This window comes from Plutella xylostella, chromosome 20 (genome assembly GCF_932276165.1).
Source record: "Plutella xylostella chromosome 20, ilPluXylo3.1, whole genome shotgun sequence".
NCBI classification, from domain to species: Eukaryota; Metazoa; Arthropoda; class Insecta; order Lepidoptera; family Plutellidae; genus Plutella; species Plutella xylostella.
The window spans coordinates 5,023,696-5,041,341 of NC_064000.1; positions in this window are offsets into that span (position 1 = coordinate 5,023,696).

Here is a 17,646-nt window from a genome sequence, read left to right on the forward strand (position 1 = left end):
TTGAATACATCCTAGCACACGACCAATCATTGCTGACCTCTCCTCCCTCTGCACTCCTGGAGGGTCACTCTATATGACGAAAAACTAAGTTTCGGAGCCCTTCTGTGCTCTACCTCGTTGTATTAAACGTGCCGATTGCACGACAGCTCGCGTTCGTTAGTTTTTCGTCAGTATAGAGTAACCTGATATAGCTTCAGATACCAGCGGGCCTGTAAGACGGTACAGCATGGGTCAAGTCACGCTGGTTGATAGTAGCCGATAGAACGCTAATACCGTTATGTGTCGTCAATGGTCAATGCTCATGATCACGTTGGTTCATTCATAAAGCTCAGTGAATGGGTTCAGAGAAATTTCGCCACTGACGGTTTTGTCATTTGATGGATTTTGTGTTGTGGGTTTATGCAGAAGAACTTGTGACGTCTTTGTCGTCACGGAATTTACTCTGAATTCGAGTTCTTGGGCATTTACAGTTAGATACTTTCAGCTAAAGGTATCTATTTGGGCTAGTATTATCTATGTACACTCCGGCAATGAAAAAGTTCCACTCACAAAAGGCCGACACCAATCGGGCAATGAAAAGTTTCCACTGAGAAAAGCACCAAATTACCTACTCCTAAACGGAAAACGCTAGCTTAATGACGCCTTCTGCAACATTGAAGTACATATTACAGAGCATCAGGATATTACCAACTTGAAACGGTAATATTTTGTTCAAGTTTATAATGAAATGATTGAAAAAATTAGGGGTGTTTGGCATCGGTTAGTTAGTAGGAAGATGTTTGCATCAGCAGGATCACTCCGTAGATTGCGCAACTTCCTGCCCACGGCTACCAAAATTGAGCTTTCTCAATCTTTACTTCTACCTATATTAGATTATGCCGACTCGTGCTATCTAGATCTAACCGAAGAGCAATTAAATAAGCTTGAGCGTCTCCAAAACTTTTCCATAAGGTTCATATTTGGCTTACGCAAATATGACCATGTTTCCGAATTTCGTGCTAAGCTCAAGTGGCTCCCTATTCGTCTTCGCCGTAATACCCACATTCTTTCTCTTCTATACTCTATATATTCTCTTTAATCCAACCTACCCCCCATACTTAAAAGAGCGTTTTCAGTTTCGTTGTGAATCTCACAACCTGAAACTACGCTCTTCCCATAACCTCCGCCTCAATATTCCGCCTAATACCTCAAATTTCTACAGTTCTTCTTTCACAGTTCGCTCAGTCACTTTGTGGAATGATCTTCCGGAAACTATCCGGCAAGCACCTACGCTAGCCTCGTTTAAAAGAATGGTAAAGGAACACTACATTAAATCCATAGTCTAAAACTGTAATTGAATTCAATTTAACACTGTGTATGTATTTTTATTATATTTATATATTGTATGTATGTTATATAATATATATGTATTATTATATATGTATTATTATGTAATATAGTATGTACCTACCTCTGTTTAAGTATATTTGTAATATTTTAGTTAGTGTGTAGTATATTAAGGGCCGATTTTTCAATGCTCAGATAGACAACCAGATAGCGTTTATTCGACAGATAGCGAAATATTGAATTTTTCAACAGTCAGATAGAACTTATTCGTCCAATAACTCAGTTACCTGGAGAATAAATCTATCTGCTGCTTGGGCCGCCAGATAGCGCTTATTCGATTGATAATTTGACATTTGAGGTTATTAAGTAAGTTCTTTTTTGTGTTTATACCAATTATAAACTATACAAGCGCAGAGAATAATCGTCTTTTCAATGGATATTTTCGATGATATTGATGATTTTTTGCACTTCCCTACTTTCTGCTCCTGAACCTCCTGCAGGTTGACTGGTAGAGAATGCTCTTAGCATTAAGTCCACCTCATTGTACATCTACATTTGTAAATTGTGCAATAAAAGCATAAATAAATAAATGATTAGGCGATCGAAAAAGAGGCAGTAGGTAATGAACGAATATATTAATCCTGTTGAAAGGAAAGTCAGAGTCGTCAAAACTAGGCCTGATCATTACAGCATGTGGGATGCAAAAGAATTTCATCGCCGAAAGGCGCCAGACTACAAACATTATTTTTGATTTATTTTTAAGCATTAATTTTATAAAACAGGAATGTAGCAGCACTTCCTTCATAATAAAATATTAAGGTACATAATAGTTTCATTTTATGATAAGTAGGTAACCCATGCTATATATAAGACATCCCTCCTGCTTGGCGGGATGATCTTCTATGTCCAGTAGTGGACTGCTATAGGCTGAGGAGAAAAGAGAGAAACCATCCAGTACTTGATAATAAAACATAGGTGTTATTTCTTTCAGTTTTTATTCATTAAATTTAAATTAAGGATACGTTGAATGCTAATGTTGGAGCAAATGCCTAATAAACACCTTTTCTTCTACATCGTTAAATGAAGGTAAATTTGAGGGCGCATGCACTTCCAGTATTGTACATCTCCTGCCTTTGCAGGGAAGACTTCTTCTTCATTGTTTTTTTGATGCCCATCGTACTTTAGGATTTCCATGAGCGGACACTTGCAGTTATACCACTGGAGTTAAAAGAAAACTCAATTTTCTTCCATGCAGTCTCCTTATCTTTATTTGTTGCAGCATCGGTCTTTTTATTTTCTATGACATGTTTGAATTTATCTACCAAACTCACTAACACAGTAACTTCAGCATTATTATTTGCAGCAAATTCGCCGAACGCTCTCTTTTTTGTGATTCCATTGCGATCCAAAAATAACAAATATAAATACCAAAATTGAAACAACAAAACCAAACAGTCAGTGAGGCTTGTGGCTTGACAGTGACAGTTGACTCTGACAATCAAAATAGTAGTCTGTCCTGCTTTAGCACTAGTGTCTGCATATATTTGTTTCACCTTTCCAGAGTTCAAGTAGAAAAATCAGTAAGATAGTTATCTATGGAATAAATCACAATGAGGCGTTTGTTAAAAAAAAAAAAAGTTCCTTTTTGGAGAAATAGATGGCGTTGTCTGGGGTTGTACCAACTTTCAAACCCTCAGAACACACTCAGATCACAATATGTTATTCTGGGAGGCTAACGAAATGTGAAAGTGACGTAGGTAGGTAGAATTGTAGTATTATTTTCTCTATGATGTCGATGTCACTGTTGCTTCAGCGTTCAGTGCGATTGTGCGTACAGCCGTTCTTTTCAAGTTTTCTCAGTTTCCTTGTGTTTCTCCTGTATTAATTGAGTTGTAGTTGAGCTATCTGCTCCTCCTCCCTTGATACTGTAGAGTTAGTGCACTTGAGATAGTGACTCTTTTGAGATAGTGACTCTTGTGAGATAGTGCATAGAGAAAAGAACACTACGTGACGGCGCGGGTAGAACTATTCACAGAATACTTAGCACTATCCCAAGCCACATGCAGTCTGAGCCTCGGAAGGATGGCTCGCGCTACCACCCGACATTTAATCACAACTAGTGAGTTCTTATTCTGAGTTTAGTACTCTTTGCTCTCTATGTAATTTTTGACAGTTGGTACACTGCGTTTTCACGCCATCTATCGGCTTACCCAAAAGCTCAACTGACAGCTGTCAAGGAAAACGGCTCATTGAAAAATGGTTTAGCAACTATCAAGCCAATAAACAGCCAAATAAATTTATTCGTTTGATAGTTATTTGACCTATTATCCTGCCATTGAAAAATCGGGCCTAAATAATCTACATTCCTTTTTAACATGTACACTGCACCCAATCTTAATCTCTGTTTCCCTCCATCCAAAGGTTGTCTGGCAGAGATCGCTTTTAGTGATAAGACCGCCTTTTGTACCCTAATTAAGTTACATTTTGTTAATTTTATTATTCTGTTTGGTGTACAAATAAAGTGTATTCTATCTATCTATCTATCTATTTTGTGAGTGGAACTATTTCATTGCCCGTGAGTGTATAATCAATATCAAATAGAATTCCACTTATTTTTCAGAATCAATTTTATCAGTTATCAGAAAATTCGGAGCCGACCCAAATATAAGTAATTCTTCCTTATCATAAGAATCCTCGTCTCGAGATTAGTTTCAGTAGGAAATGGTTGGTAAGTACATAATATCTAAGTACTTGATCCATAGGAAAAAAAAATCTAATTTAAAAATAAGCGTAAAGTATAGTAAGTACTTACCTACCTGTTCTTATCCGGATATTTATCACAGTTATCAGAAATAGATAAACTGAGTTATTTGACTAAATTTTAGAAAGGAATATTAGTAAAAAATATTCTTAATTAGGTACATAGGTAAAAAAAACTCCGAATATGTTTGTTTTTCATAGCGAAGTTTTTAAGAAAGAAACAAACCATGTTGTTCACGTCACTTTTTACTATGGAGAATTTTTTTTTTTCGCGAATTCTGAAATTTTGATTTTAGTTACGGGCTTAGATATATAGCATAGCTGCACATGTAGGTTTCGGCTTAGTATACCCTTTTTGCAACACCATGTAGAACTATTTTAATACTAGGACCAACGCTTCAAATACTTAGTAGGTAAAACGATTTTAGTCGGAAAACACGTACAGTATCAATATTTCTCAGTACAACACCTATGTATTTATTATTAGTTTCAGAACTTGCCTGTGACGGAAATGGGCGCCGGTAGTTTATGATAAACTACCGCCTCATCCGGACACTGTCTCGCGGGTTACTCCAGCTTCACCAAAACTAACGACTAAAGCTACGTACAGACCGGGCCAACGAACGCCCAACGAATGCCCAACGATGGATATTTATCATACATAATACAATGCAGATTGCAGCAACGAAGGTCAACGAAACCCGTTCGTTGGCGTTCGTTTGGCCGGTCTGTACGCAGCTTAAGTAGTAAGATACTATATCGCCGCGCCAATCATTTCTTTATACTCCCATAGATATATACATAGCTTATTTGAATGTCCGAAACGTAAGCTAAAGTGACCCCGCGGAGCCTGCGTCACACCCTGTGAATGGGCTATTAAAAGGGAAAGCACACAATGAAACACTTGCAATATTTGGATTAATTAGAGGAAGAATGTGATGGTACGCAAGAATTCAATGTTTTACCTAAACATTCTATAATACCTATAACTATAAGTACAGTAGTAAGTATAATGTGCGAATAGGTCACTAACACTTATACAAAATCATGTTTTTCAAGAACTGTACGGTACTGAAAATCTGCTTACACCGAAGGCGGATACATATCAGTTAAGTAGAACCTACTCTCTGTACTCTCTACTCTTTAGAGTCTTTAGACTGTTGTACCAACTATAGGTATATTATGCCTCTTTGAACAGAGTATATATTTTTTGTTTTACACATAGAATAGAATAGAATAGAATAGAATATATCTTTATTGAACACCACAAATTAAAATATAAAAAAGAGAACTTATAAACTAGGAACAATGAACAATAGGCGACCTTATCGCTTAGAGCGATCTCTTACAGGTAACCTTAAACATAAAGAAATAAAACTAAAGAAAATTTGAGGGCGGTGTACCTACTACCTAACTACTTATAATATAGCTAAATAAACCATACATACTATAGCTACATAAATACTAACATAAGTTACATATTATAACTAATATACCTACATACCATTATTTACATACATACAAACATACATACATCCTATATATATACAATAAATACCTATATTCATACAACATCTCGAAAGTAGGTAAGTAACTATTGAGACAGATAATGTTTTTTAACAGAACTTTTAAAAACCTGCAGTGATTTAGAGCTACGGATACTTAGAGGCAGAGAGTTCCACAGCTTAATTGCTTGAACCGTAAAAGAGTCTGTATAAAATTTGGTCGAATGCGCAGGATATTCCAGTAGAAGTTGCTGAGATGAACGCATAGGCCTTCCCTGCGCATTCAAACGAAATTCAAACCGTTAATTACACATAGGTTGTTATTTGTTAGGTATATTTGTATTGTACCTATAGTCATATATCCTAAAATTATACAATTGAGGGCTGATTTTCTTGATAAAAGTTATCCGGGGATTAATTCTCATGCTGTCGCGTCTGAATGTTTATATTAGACAGTGAAAGCAACAATTTTATTCGTCAGATAAAATTTATCTGTCTATTGAAAAATCAGCCCTTATGTAAGTAAATTAGAATGGTGCAAGTCATGGGTAGGTTCAGATAATATTTATAATTAGTGATGACATATTAAATTAAATAAATAAAAGTGTACGTAATGGTACCATAAATACTGGTATGATTCACGTCTTCAGAAGGTGATGTATCAATTATCTGATAACACAAATAAGATTCCACTATTTCCAAATTTTTGTACCTAATCGTTTTTTCTTCATAATAATCTTAAAAGATTAGTTGGTTTCAGGGTTCCTTATTGACTCTTAACACTCTACACAAAAAATATTGTATAGGTTGATCTGATACTGACCTTCCGATAGTAACAAAACAAAAATCTGGCATTTTGGGAAAATTTTAGTGAAAAATTGATCATAATTCCTGAACAGTCAAGGATTTTTCTGACTGGCTTCCTTTCACCGTGGTGACAAAATTTTGACTAGCGATAGTGTTTGTCACCGACTGACTAAGAAGACGAATAATTCAATTCGACGGCTGAATGGTGTAGTGGTTAGAGGCCCTGACTGCTTTGCCGAAGGCCTCGAGTTCGATTCCCGGCTGGGGCAGATATTTGTTTAAAGACAGATATTTGCACTCGGGTCTTGGGTATTGGTATTTATATTTGGTAGGTATGTATCTATTTATTTATTTACTAGCTGTTCCCGCGAGCTTCGCTTCGCCTTAAAAAGTTTTCCCGTGGGAATTCCGAGATAAAAAGTAGCCTATGTTCTTTCCCATGGTCTAGACCATATGTATACCAAATTTCATTCAAATCCGTTCAGTAGTTTTGGCGTGAAAGAGTAACAGACAGACAGACAGACAGACACAGTTACTTTCGCATTTATAATATTATATAGGGGAACCCGGGGTAAGATGGGGTCGCGGGGTAAGACGGGACCCCCCACATATATGCAAAACTATACATCTTAGGAATCTGAGTAATGAGCCAATAGAAAGGCTTAAATGATTGACCTTTAGTGCGCCAGTGACGGCAGGTGTGAGCGCATGCGTTTTTTGTGTAAGCTCAATTGTTTGTTTTTGCGTAGTGTCCATGTTATTTTTGACCGGTAGAAACAACGTCACAACACAGTAAGTAAAACAGTGGCATTTTTGGTAATTGTGTCGTTTTATTTAAGGTTTGGTACGCTTTGTTTAAATATGTGCAAAATCACTTTAACATTGAAAATATTTTTTTTGGGAATTATTTTTATAAAAAATATAACGTGGGGCAAGACGGGGTATTTTTGGAGGGGCAAGATAGGGTACGGATCTAGCTTGGTTAAGTTTTTTTTTTCTCCAACCCAATATTTGACATTGTAGAAGGGCTCAAAAAGGGCTACAGGGAAGTTGGCTAAAAAGACAAAGCAGATACAGCCCACGAATAAGAATAACAACGAAGATAACTGTGTCTACCTCTACTTGAGGATATCAACAGTCCTACTTTAAATCTAAGGAAAAGTGGGTCAGATTTCAAAGGTGCAGGCGTTGGGCTCACACTGCAGGTGCTGGTGTTGACGATACAATCACAGAAGAAGTGTTGTTTCTCTGTTTTGTGCCCCACATAATATACTTACCCCATCTTACCCCGTACTTGGGGCAAGATGGTTTATTTCCCATTTTTTACATTTCTTAAAATAAGTCAATTGTAATGATTACTTTTTTGGCAAAAGCTGTGCCAAAGTGTACTTCATTAAGTTCCTAATGAGCCATAAATAATTGATAACGTTGTGGTTATAAATACCTGTTGTTTTTTTAATTTTCCCTTAGCGACCCCGTCTTACCCCGGGTTCCCCTAGTTAGGATTAGCTAAGATTAGGATTAGGATTTAAATACCTACGGAACCATTATTCTGCGTTAGCTGAGCACGCTCTCAGATATCTGTATTTATCAAATTGGTGGAATCTACTCGAGTGCAGGGTAAATAATGTTAAAAGTAGATTATCTTCGACATTTTATCTTGATTTAGTAGCGGATACGTGGCCTGCTCTAATTTCAGATTATATTGTAATTATTTGAGGCTTTTTCTTAATATTGCTTGTATGTAAACGGCTTACATTACATCTGATACGTACGTACATGACTGCTGTAGTGCGCCTATGCCCAGCAGTAGGGCTTTTGTCAGCTGATGATTAAACTATGGAATGAAGGCTGAATGCTGGGTGTTAATTTATGTTAGATGCTGGCTGTGCTTTCAGCTCTACTGAATATCATATTATTTATAAGTAAGTAATTATAAGACCTTTTGAACCTTTTATTGGTAGAAAATAATAATCTTCGTATATGCTACGAAAATCGTCAAAGTGAAAAGTAAAGGACTACTGCTCCTAAAATGCCGTAAATTTTTCATAACAATAATTTTCCAAGCTGCGAGCACTACAAATACGTAAGGTAGTAGGTATCCATGTTTTATTTGAAATTCGGTATGGTAGGTACGATATAACATACATAATATATGAAAGTAGGTACCTATATGCCCGTATTTTATTACTACTAATGAAATTTATGGATGAAAACGGTTCTCGTTTATCAGTGTTGTTCTCCAAAGTATGTTCCTGTATCTTGCGGGTGAGGAAGTACTTGACGTGAGTAGCTACGGCACATACACTCCATTACATACCCAACTTGTGCCGAACTGATAACGCAACAGGGCTCCCAACTAACATCGTAGCGTTAAAAAAACTCTCATATAACTTGTATAATGGTTCCATTCGAAAATTAAAGTGTTAAGACATAGCTGTATAAGAGTGTAGGAGAGTGCTCTAACTCACTTATAACCACGAAAGAGGCCCACGATTTTGAGGGTAAAGGCTTTAGAAAGTCTGTAAAACAGTGTCATTGAAGTGTTTAAGTTATAGAAAGCCTATAGTACGGTGTCATTGAAGTGCTAAAGTTACTATAGAAGAGCGTTTAATCCCTCTCAGCTAGAACTTTTACCGGTATAGTTGTAGTTGTAGAATGGTTATTTGACTCCCTAACTCTTATTTGTTTGGTAAAAAAGGGTTAAGTGAGTATGTTACCGTTTTTCGAATACACTTTTACCATACAAGTTGTATGTCTTTGAAAATAATAGTGTCAACAGCAATCATACGCGACAGTATTAGAGTGACAGTATTGATCATTACTAAATAACAGTAAATATAATATAATAACTTGAAGTTATGCATGTTTTATGAACTGAAAATAATATGCCCTTGTAATTTTACTGTAATGTATACCATATTTCCCACCTCAATTTTAATGCGCTCCGAATTTATTAAGGATTTCAAATGAAACATAAGTAAATATAAAATAGACGACTCAATTTTGTATTTTTTTGTTGCTTGCTGTATGTCAATTAGTTTCATAAATCGATTGGCATGACTGGAATGACAAAATTCACATAAATAAGTAAGTATTTTAAAGCAAAATATTGTTTATCCCAGCAATTTATAGGTTAGGTCGTCAATGCAAATGGCGAACTTACATTTAAGACATATAGACTCACCTAAGTCATCTATTACACTTTTTGAAATAGAACACCCTTAGCCAAGGGTATTATGCAGTCTTAGTCGATCCGCACAGTCTTGCTTAACACCGTTACTTTTACAGTCTACTTGCCTAACGCAATAAGCGTAAGTTAAGTTAACCTTAAAGATTAAAACTGCATTGTTGAGTTTTCCAACACTGTAAGAATCTTGTCTTACTGCACTCTTGACAAAATCTCTTTTATAACCAATTCCTGCAGCCTAAATTCAATATGACACCTAAAGATTTATATGAGTATTAAAGGAAACCACTTAACAACCATAAGTGTTAACAGGTGTCAGTGAGCACTCTTGTATAGCTTTAGGTTCTGGAAACAGTTTAAACCTATAACATCTTAATTATAATTGCTTTGACTAATACCATTTTAACACTTAAACCTGCTGTTAACACAAATTTCATTTGTTAACTCATCTTTATCGCTTTATGTTAGAACTGAGATAATTATAACACAGTTATACAGGTTAAAGTTATAAAAATAGCTGTAACTGAGGGTAAAATGTTTGTTGGGCTATTCTTGGCGAAGTTATAATATATGTGAATATTAGTTTTCGCCAAATAAGACAATGGTTTCCGCATTGTTTTTCCATTATGGAAAACGATGATTTACGTTATGTTGTGCTGTGTGTTCCTGTGACGTTATTCATACGTTTAGAGTTATCCCATCATGAATTTCTATAGATGTTGTCTCCGGAATTATCGTATGAGTTGTATTCAATTAAATTTAATTAATTGACGCAGATTTCGAAATAGTATTTCTGCGTAAAGAGCCATTTACACGACGCAAGTTTGTTGCCTGTTGCATACAATTAAATTAAAGCAATAAATTATTTGTATGGTATAAGTAAACATTGTTTAGGCCATGCAAGTAGGTTTAGTAATATGTACAAGCAATTTAATTCGGAAAGTTGTGAACTGTCACGCGAACCATCTTAGCTAAAGCCAAAAGGTATAAGCAGCAGTAGTGTGCAGTAGATCGGCCCCGCAGTTGATAAGCTGAGTCAGGGCCGCGCCCATGCGGGTTCCGTACGGACCGACACGTCACCATCACCACGACACAAGGAAGGCACTTGTGCACAGACAAAGATATTAATATGAATTAGATGGAGTGTGTAGAAGAAACGTCTCGACAAATTTAATAAAACCTTTATTCATTCTACCACTCAGCTCTTATTTTGAATTAGTTTGGTAAGAAAAAGTTAATATGAATGAATCAGGAGAATTTCTATTAGGTAAATGTACTTAGTTGGAAACAATCTGCTCTAGTTATATGTATACTCACATAAAAAATCACAATAAAAAAAGTGTTTAGGATGTGTAATATTTTACAGACTGGTTTTAAATTGCTTGTCAATTGCCATATGCCATATGCCTATATTAGTCCTACGTATTTTTTTCTTTATAATATAACAACATAACGCCTCTGCAAACTTTGTACGACAATCATATTATATACAAAGACTCTCATAGCGACAACTACCTAAACTTAACTGCATCTCATGGGCTCTTGCCTGCCCATTTGTACCCAACTCGTGAAGAAAGCTGTCTGGATCATGTCATTCTTCGATCACCCATCTCATCAATTACTATGGTTATTGAGACAAGCATAACCGATCATGCCCCGGTGTTATTAAGTATCGACTGTGCTAAAACGAAAACGGCGACGGGCAAATACAAAACCTGTATAGATTATGAGGCGATACAAAGGGACCTGCTTGCTTGCGATTTTTCCAATGTAACTGATACTTCGGATGTCAACATTGCTACAAACAACCTTATCAGCATTATATCCAACGTGGTTGAGCAGAACACCAAATACAGCATAGTTCCAACAAAATACCGCCTCCTGAAACCATGGATGACTGCGGGCCTTCTACGTTGTTTAAAAAATCGCGATAACATGCACAGCAAACTAAAAAAAACTCCGGATGATATCATATTAAGCATCACTTACAAACGGTATCGAAATTTTTGTACTAACTTACTAAGAAAAATTAAAACCAACTATGAAAAAAACGAATTGGCAAGAACTAAACACAACTGTAAAGCTTTATGGAAAACAATAAAATCAATTGCTAACCTGAAAAAAACACTTAAATCCTCAAAAGAATTGCTTAAGTGTTGCTCCGATCCTTCACTCTCTATAAATGCCGTAAATCAATTCTTTGCACATGTAGGCGAAAATCTTGCATCAAAAATTCCTAACTTAGGTAAATTTAAAGATCCTCCATCCTGCTGTTCCCCTAAAGACTCTCTGGTAATACTTAAATCCGACTACAGTGATATCGAAACCCAGATACTCAATCTTAGGGATGACTGCGCTGTGGGCTGGGACAAAATCTCAGCAAGAATTATCAAGGCCTCCAGAGCTACTCTTGTTCCACCTATTGCATATATCTGCAATTTGGCAGTAGATTCTGGAGTTTTTCCAGATGCCTTTAAAAAGGCGATTGTTCACCCAATCCACAAGGCGGGAGATAGAGGCAGTGTCGACAACTACCGTCCAATATCGGTCCTCCCAGCTCTGTCTAAGATATTGGAGAGAATTCTTAATAACACCCTCGTAAACTACATGAATAAAAACAGTATTATTTCTGATAAACAGTTCGGTTTCAGGTCTGGAAGGTCTACCGAAGACGCTGTTATTGCATTGACCTCCTCAATTGTTCAGCATATCGATAAGAAACGTAAATGTCTTGCTGTATTCCTAGACCTGTCTAAGGCTTTCGATTCTGTCTCTATCCCGCTCCTTGTGGAAAAGATTGAGCAAGCAGGAGTTAGAGGCGTCGATATTTATTGCGACTACCTTAATGGCCGAAAGCAGGTATCTCAGATTGAGTCTCTTACAAGTGACGAAGAAGGTATCTCCTATGGTGTCCCACAAGGCAGTATTCTCGGCCCCACTCTCTTTCAACTTTATATCAATCAGCTATGTAACCTTCAACTGTCAAATTCTGAAATATTCACGTATGCCGACGACACAGCTATTGTCATCCACGGCACTGATTGGTCGGAACTTAAGGAGAGTGCGGAGATCAGCCTTCGACGGGTACAACAGTGGTTATCTACCAACTTGCTCACTTTAAATATTAAGAAGACACAATATGTCGCTTTTGCATTATTGAACTCCCAACAACCACCACCAAATTATTCCATCATAGCCCATACATGCAATAACGGCACTCTATGTTCGTGTATTCCCATAACTAAGGTTACTAGTGCCAAATACCTCGGCGTTTATATTGACGAGAAACTTAAATGGCATGCACACATAGAAGCTCTTACAAACAGGGTCAGAAAACTAATAGCCATATTTAAAAATCTCCGTCGCTCAGCTGACTTCTCTACATTAAAAATGGTATATTTTGCCCTAGTAGAATCTAATCTTACCTATTGTATAAGTGCATGGGGAGGAGCCGGGAAAACACTGTTACTGAAGCTTGAGCGTGCTCAACGCGCGCTTCTAAAAGTGTTGATGTTTAAACCATTCCGATATCCAACTGCTGCACTATACTCAGAATGTGGCGTGTTGTCAGTTAGGAAATTATATATTCAAAAAACAGTATTACGAAAACACAAATCAATTACAGCTGAACATCTCGCTGCCATAAGTAATTCGCGTATAGGCAAAAATGTTTTCCCGACTGTTAAGCACAGGTTGAAGTTTTCCAGTCAAAATTACGATATTCAAGGCTCTCGACTCTATAATAAGATTAATAAACTGATCAATATTTATCACACAAATAACTTTGAGTGTAAAAGAAAGGTCACAACACTTTTGCTAACCTTAACCTATGAAGAGATTGAGGATTTGCTCAAAACTTTATTGTAATAGTTTTAGATAAGTAGTATTTTATATGTAAAATTTAGTTATATCTTGGCTTATATAATATCATTGTTCATTGTTTATTTATTTCAGTAACATAAGTTAACTTTAAATTTAAATAATGTATATCCCAAAATTTCAATCCAATTAATGTCCTACGTAAATCCATGTAGTAATGTGTGTTGCATACCGGTAGCAATTAAGGATATTTAAGTATCCCCTAAGTTACAGGCTCTGCCTAGTTTAGGGGTTACTACCCCATATATTTCTACTGTAGACTCTCTGCCATTGTACCTATATACCTACTGTTTGTACATTAATTGTAACTGTGTTCTTTTTTGGCAAATAAACTTATTATTATTATTATTATTATTATACAATATTCTAAACAATTGTGTAACCGTAATTATACAAAATATATACGTACAATAAGTAAGTATGTATGTCTGTAGCCGCCCGCCCGCCCGCGAGACCGCGCAGATGTTAGGGCGGCGACCTGCCGCTGGGCGGTCAACACTGCGAATGTAACACGCCGTATATCCAATATAGGTAGGTACACACAATTACGCAAAACCAAGGAGAAAATTTGAGGCAAAATTATCTAGGCGTGGTCAGCGTAATCATCTTAAACAGGGTTATTTTAAAGGCATTTTTCATGATATTTGCATGGAGGAAACTGTATTCACTTTTAGCATTAGGTATAGATTAAGAAATTTTAAACTAGGTATTTTGTTAACACTAAGTACCTAAGTTGTATATCTAGTTACATTTGCCGAATTGACGAACACTAATTTCATAATTAGATAATGCAATAAGTGTATAAATAACTCGTAAATTGCATAATTTTCCCGAAAGCTTTGTATTTAGCACTTTATTCAAAATGCACACATTCGGTCATTTTCATTCGCAATATCTGACGTGGCCGTATTCTCCCCAGAGGAAATCGATCTTTCTGAACAGCACACAAGCAGAATGACCTAACACCACCCCTTGCATACTATATTCAACCATACCCGCGTAGGTATAAGTCGGAAAATTCCATGAACACCAGGCCTGTTTTCCCTAGAGAACCATCTTTGAATGTTCCATATTTAAATGCTCTATCCTTTTATTACTAAGCCGGGAAACTCCACCGTATTTTGTGGAACACAGAGCTTATAATCCTGAGTGGCATCCCGTTTTGAGAGAATCGATCTCAATTTTCCTCGTATTCTAGAATGTAACAAGCACCAGTTCTGTATATTTTTGGATTTTGTTTCATTTTCGTAGGTCATAGGGTAGGTTTTCATTCGGAAAAGTATAACAGGGAGCCATGTAGTATCTCTACAAGAGAAATCATTATTTGGGATTGTATTATGTTGAGCAGTTTTCATTGGTTGGGATGAGATTTCGGAGGGAGAAATTGATGTTGTGTGGTTGGTACTACTTGGTACATTATGTAACTCTATAGTCCTTATTTATTTTGTATAAATTTCAGGAAGTAGATCTATTATGTAGTTAGATATAATTACCATCTAGGTATTTAAATTCAATTTGTGTGGACTGTTTAGCAATATAATTTTATGTATTTCTTATATCTGAGTTAGTACTTTTAGTGTTAACTACTGCAAACCAATGTACTAAATTATTACAATAATATCTCCTATGCGCAGATTTTATAAGCCATAATATTATGTCCAAGGAGGTAAAATTTACAATGAATTAATTATGCACTAATAAATTTATATAATTATGTGTATAAGGTAACACTGACGACTCTCACGAACAATGAACATTTTTCAGTGACATATGAAATGGCTATGGCAGGTGGAACTGTTACATTGCTCGCGAGTATATTAAAATCTCTCTCCCTTCTATGTACCTAAGATATATCTCTACTTATTATAAAGTTTTCAAAATACGCTAAATACGAATATATCTGTGGTTTCTAACTTTAGATAAAAATATTGTTAATTCACGTTTCTAACACTAACAAAAAGATCCTTCATAGAAAGGTCATCACAGACACAACAACCTTACGACTCTCCAGAGGTTGCCCAACCCACGCATCCCATACCCACCTAGCCAGGATAGCTATACCCAACACTCTTGACTCACAATACCCTGAAACACATACAAATCTGCTCACCACCAACCACTGAAACCTACACCTTATTGCTGAAAACATACCGTTCAATCTCGAACAAAGATACGCCGGCCCATCTGCATCTCACGAGCGAAAGGGACAGAAGATCCGCAAGATTAGACGAAGCCGTTTGGTCTGTGTATTGATCGCACCCCCCCTCCCCCCGTTTCAGGGAGCCAGAGGGGGTGGGGGGTTGAAGCCATTTTGTTAATCTCGTGCTTTGTCTGGCAGGGGGTGGATTTTCAAATGGTTTTCTGGTGAACTGGGTACATACTACATAGGTATAGAGGGGCCGTGATGTCTGTAGGTATGAATAGAATGAATAATGGGGATTGTAGGGTGATTGAAGTGGCTTTCAGCTTGTATTTATTATGTTTTTGTTATGAAATATTAAGGAATAGGAAATATAATAAATAAACTGAGTACTTAAGGTGCCAACTTGCAACTAGTCGTTGAAATGTAGTTTTCAGTTCATTTATGTTGAGTGAATGAAAAATATTAACAATGTACCTAAACTCTTTTTCAGAAAGTAAAGTAAGTTTATACTTTCTTAAATAGGTTTAGATGAATTTTAAATATTTTTCTCGTTTGACCCATAGGACACGAATATTATGTTTTAAAATAAGGCACAAGACACATTAAATCTACATAATAATATGTATACAGTGTATGAATGGTTATATGTTTTTAACCTATGTTTTTAAGTTTTGTATCTGTAACACTTATGCCAAAATATTAAAACTACTTACTAAACCGACACTAACCACTTTAGCCAAAAAATACCGAATACCGCAGAGTAAAATCGAATTCTAATAGTAAACTATGAAACCTCTTCACATACTATCTCGCAGGCGTTACCTAATATAAGTCATATCTATGTATATGTTAAAATACCAGTATTTGCTTACTAGGTCGTGATAATTACCAGTGGATACGCCGCTCGAACATAACTCGGCAAGGATGCGTTGCGTTGCGTATTGGGCTTGTTTTTTTTCTCTATTTCTTTACGTCTGTTCCATGCTTTGGGTCCCGTTTGGTAAACCTTAGATGTTTAATGTATAGAAAACGGTATTATAAGTAATTGAATATGTAGTTGTTTGTGTTTTATATTACCTATGTAATTTATGTTACAACAAAATGGTAGTGGTACTCTTCATGATTTTCAGCTTACCTTACCTAGTTATTAAGAATTTTTGAATGAACACTAGCTATAGAACAACGAGGACACAACCGTTGCGTTGACTTCCTTTCTTACTCAAGTTAAACAGCAAAAGGAAACAAAAACTAAGTTTTTTATAACAATATTAATACGGAACCTTACAGTCTTTATAATCGAATCATAGACATGCATGTCCCGATTTTTTTCTTCAATACTCGCGTTTAAGCTGACGATAAAGATTGTGAGATTGCGTCGCTCGCGCCCGATACTAGGCGGAATGTTTTGCGTAACACAGCTATCGACGAAATGCGTAGCCGTTAACTGGTGCACTCACCTGAAAAATTACTTGAAATGCTAATGTTTCAGTTTACTCTTAGCGTGTGTTGATATGTTAAGGATAAATGTATTGCAATAGAAGGTAGATAGGTCCTTGAGGAGTAGCTACTAGCTAGTGCGTGGTCTATATTAAATACATATGTTTAAATATTGAGACTTGTCGTGTTCGACATTTGGAAACTTATTTTTTTTTAAAAGAACTTATAAAAAACCATCACGGCCTGAAAAATATGACCTACATAATTACCTTCTACGTTTGTACGTATATAATCAAAGCCTTCTATGTACTTGGATATGGCTACATTTTATCAGGAAACTCCCGATAGGATAACTAAAGAGCTATTTTATTTTATTATTAGTCACTAAACTAAAATAGAATTATCATCGATGCATCATTAAAATTTGTTTTGCAATATAATCGTTACCACTGAAAAATACATATTTTGAATAAGGTTTCCATAATCATAAATAAGCTAACCTGAATATTGCACAAAATATAATAAGGAAGTAAAAGTATGTAGGTATATACTGGAGCGCTCAAATATTAATTATCACCGACGATCCATCTTTTACCCCC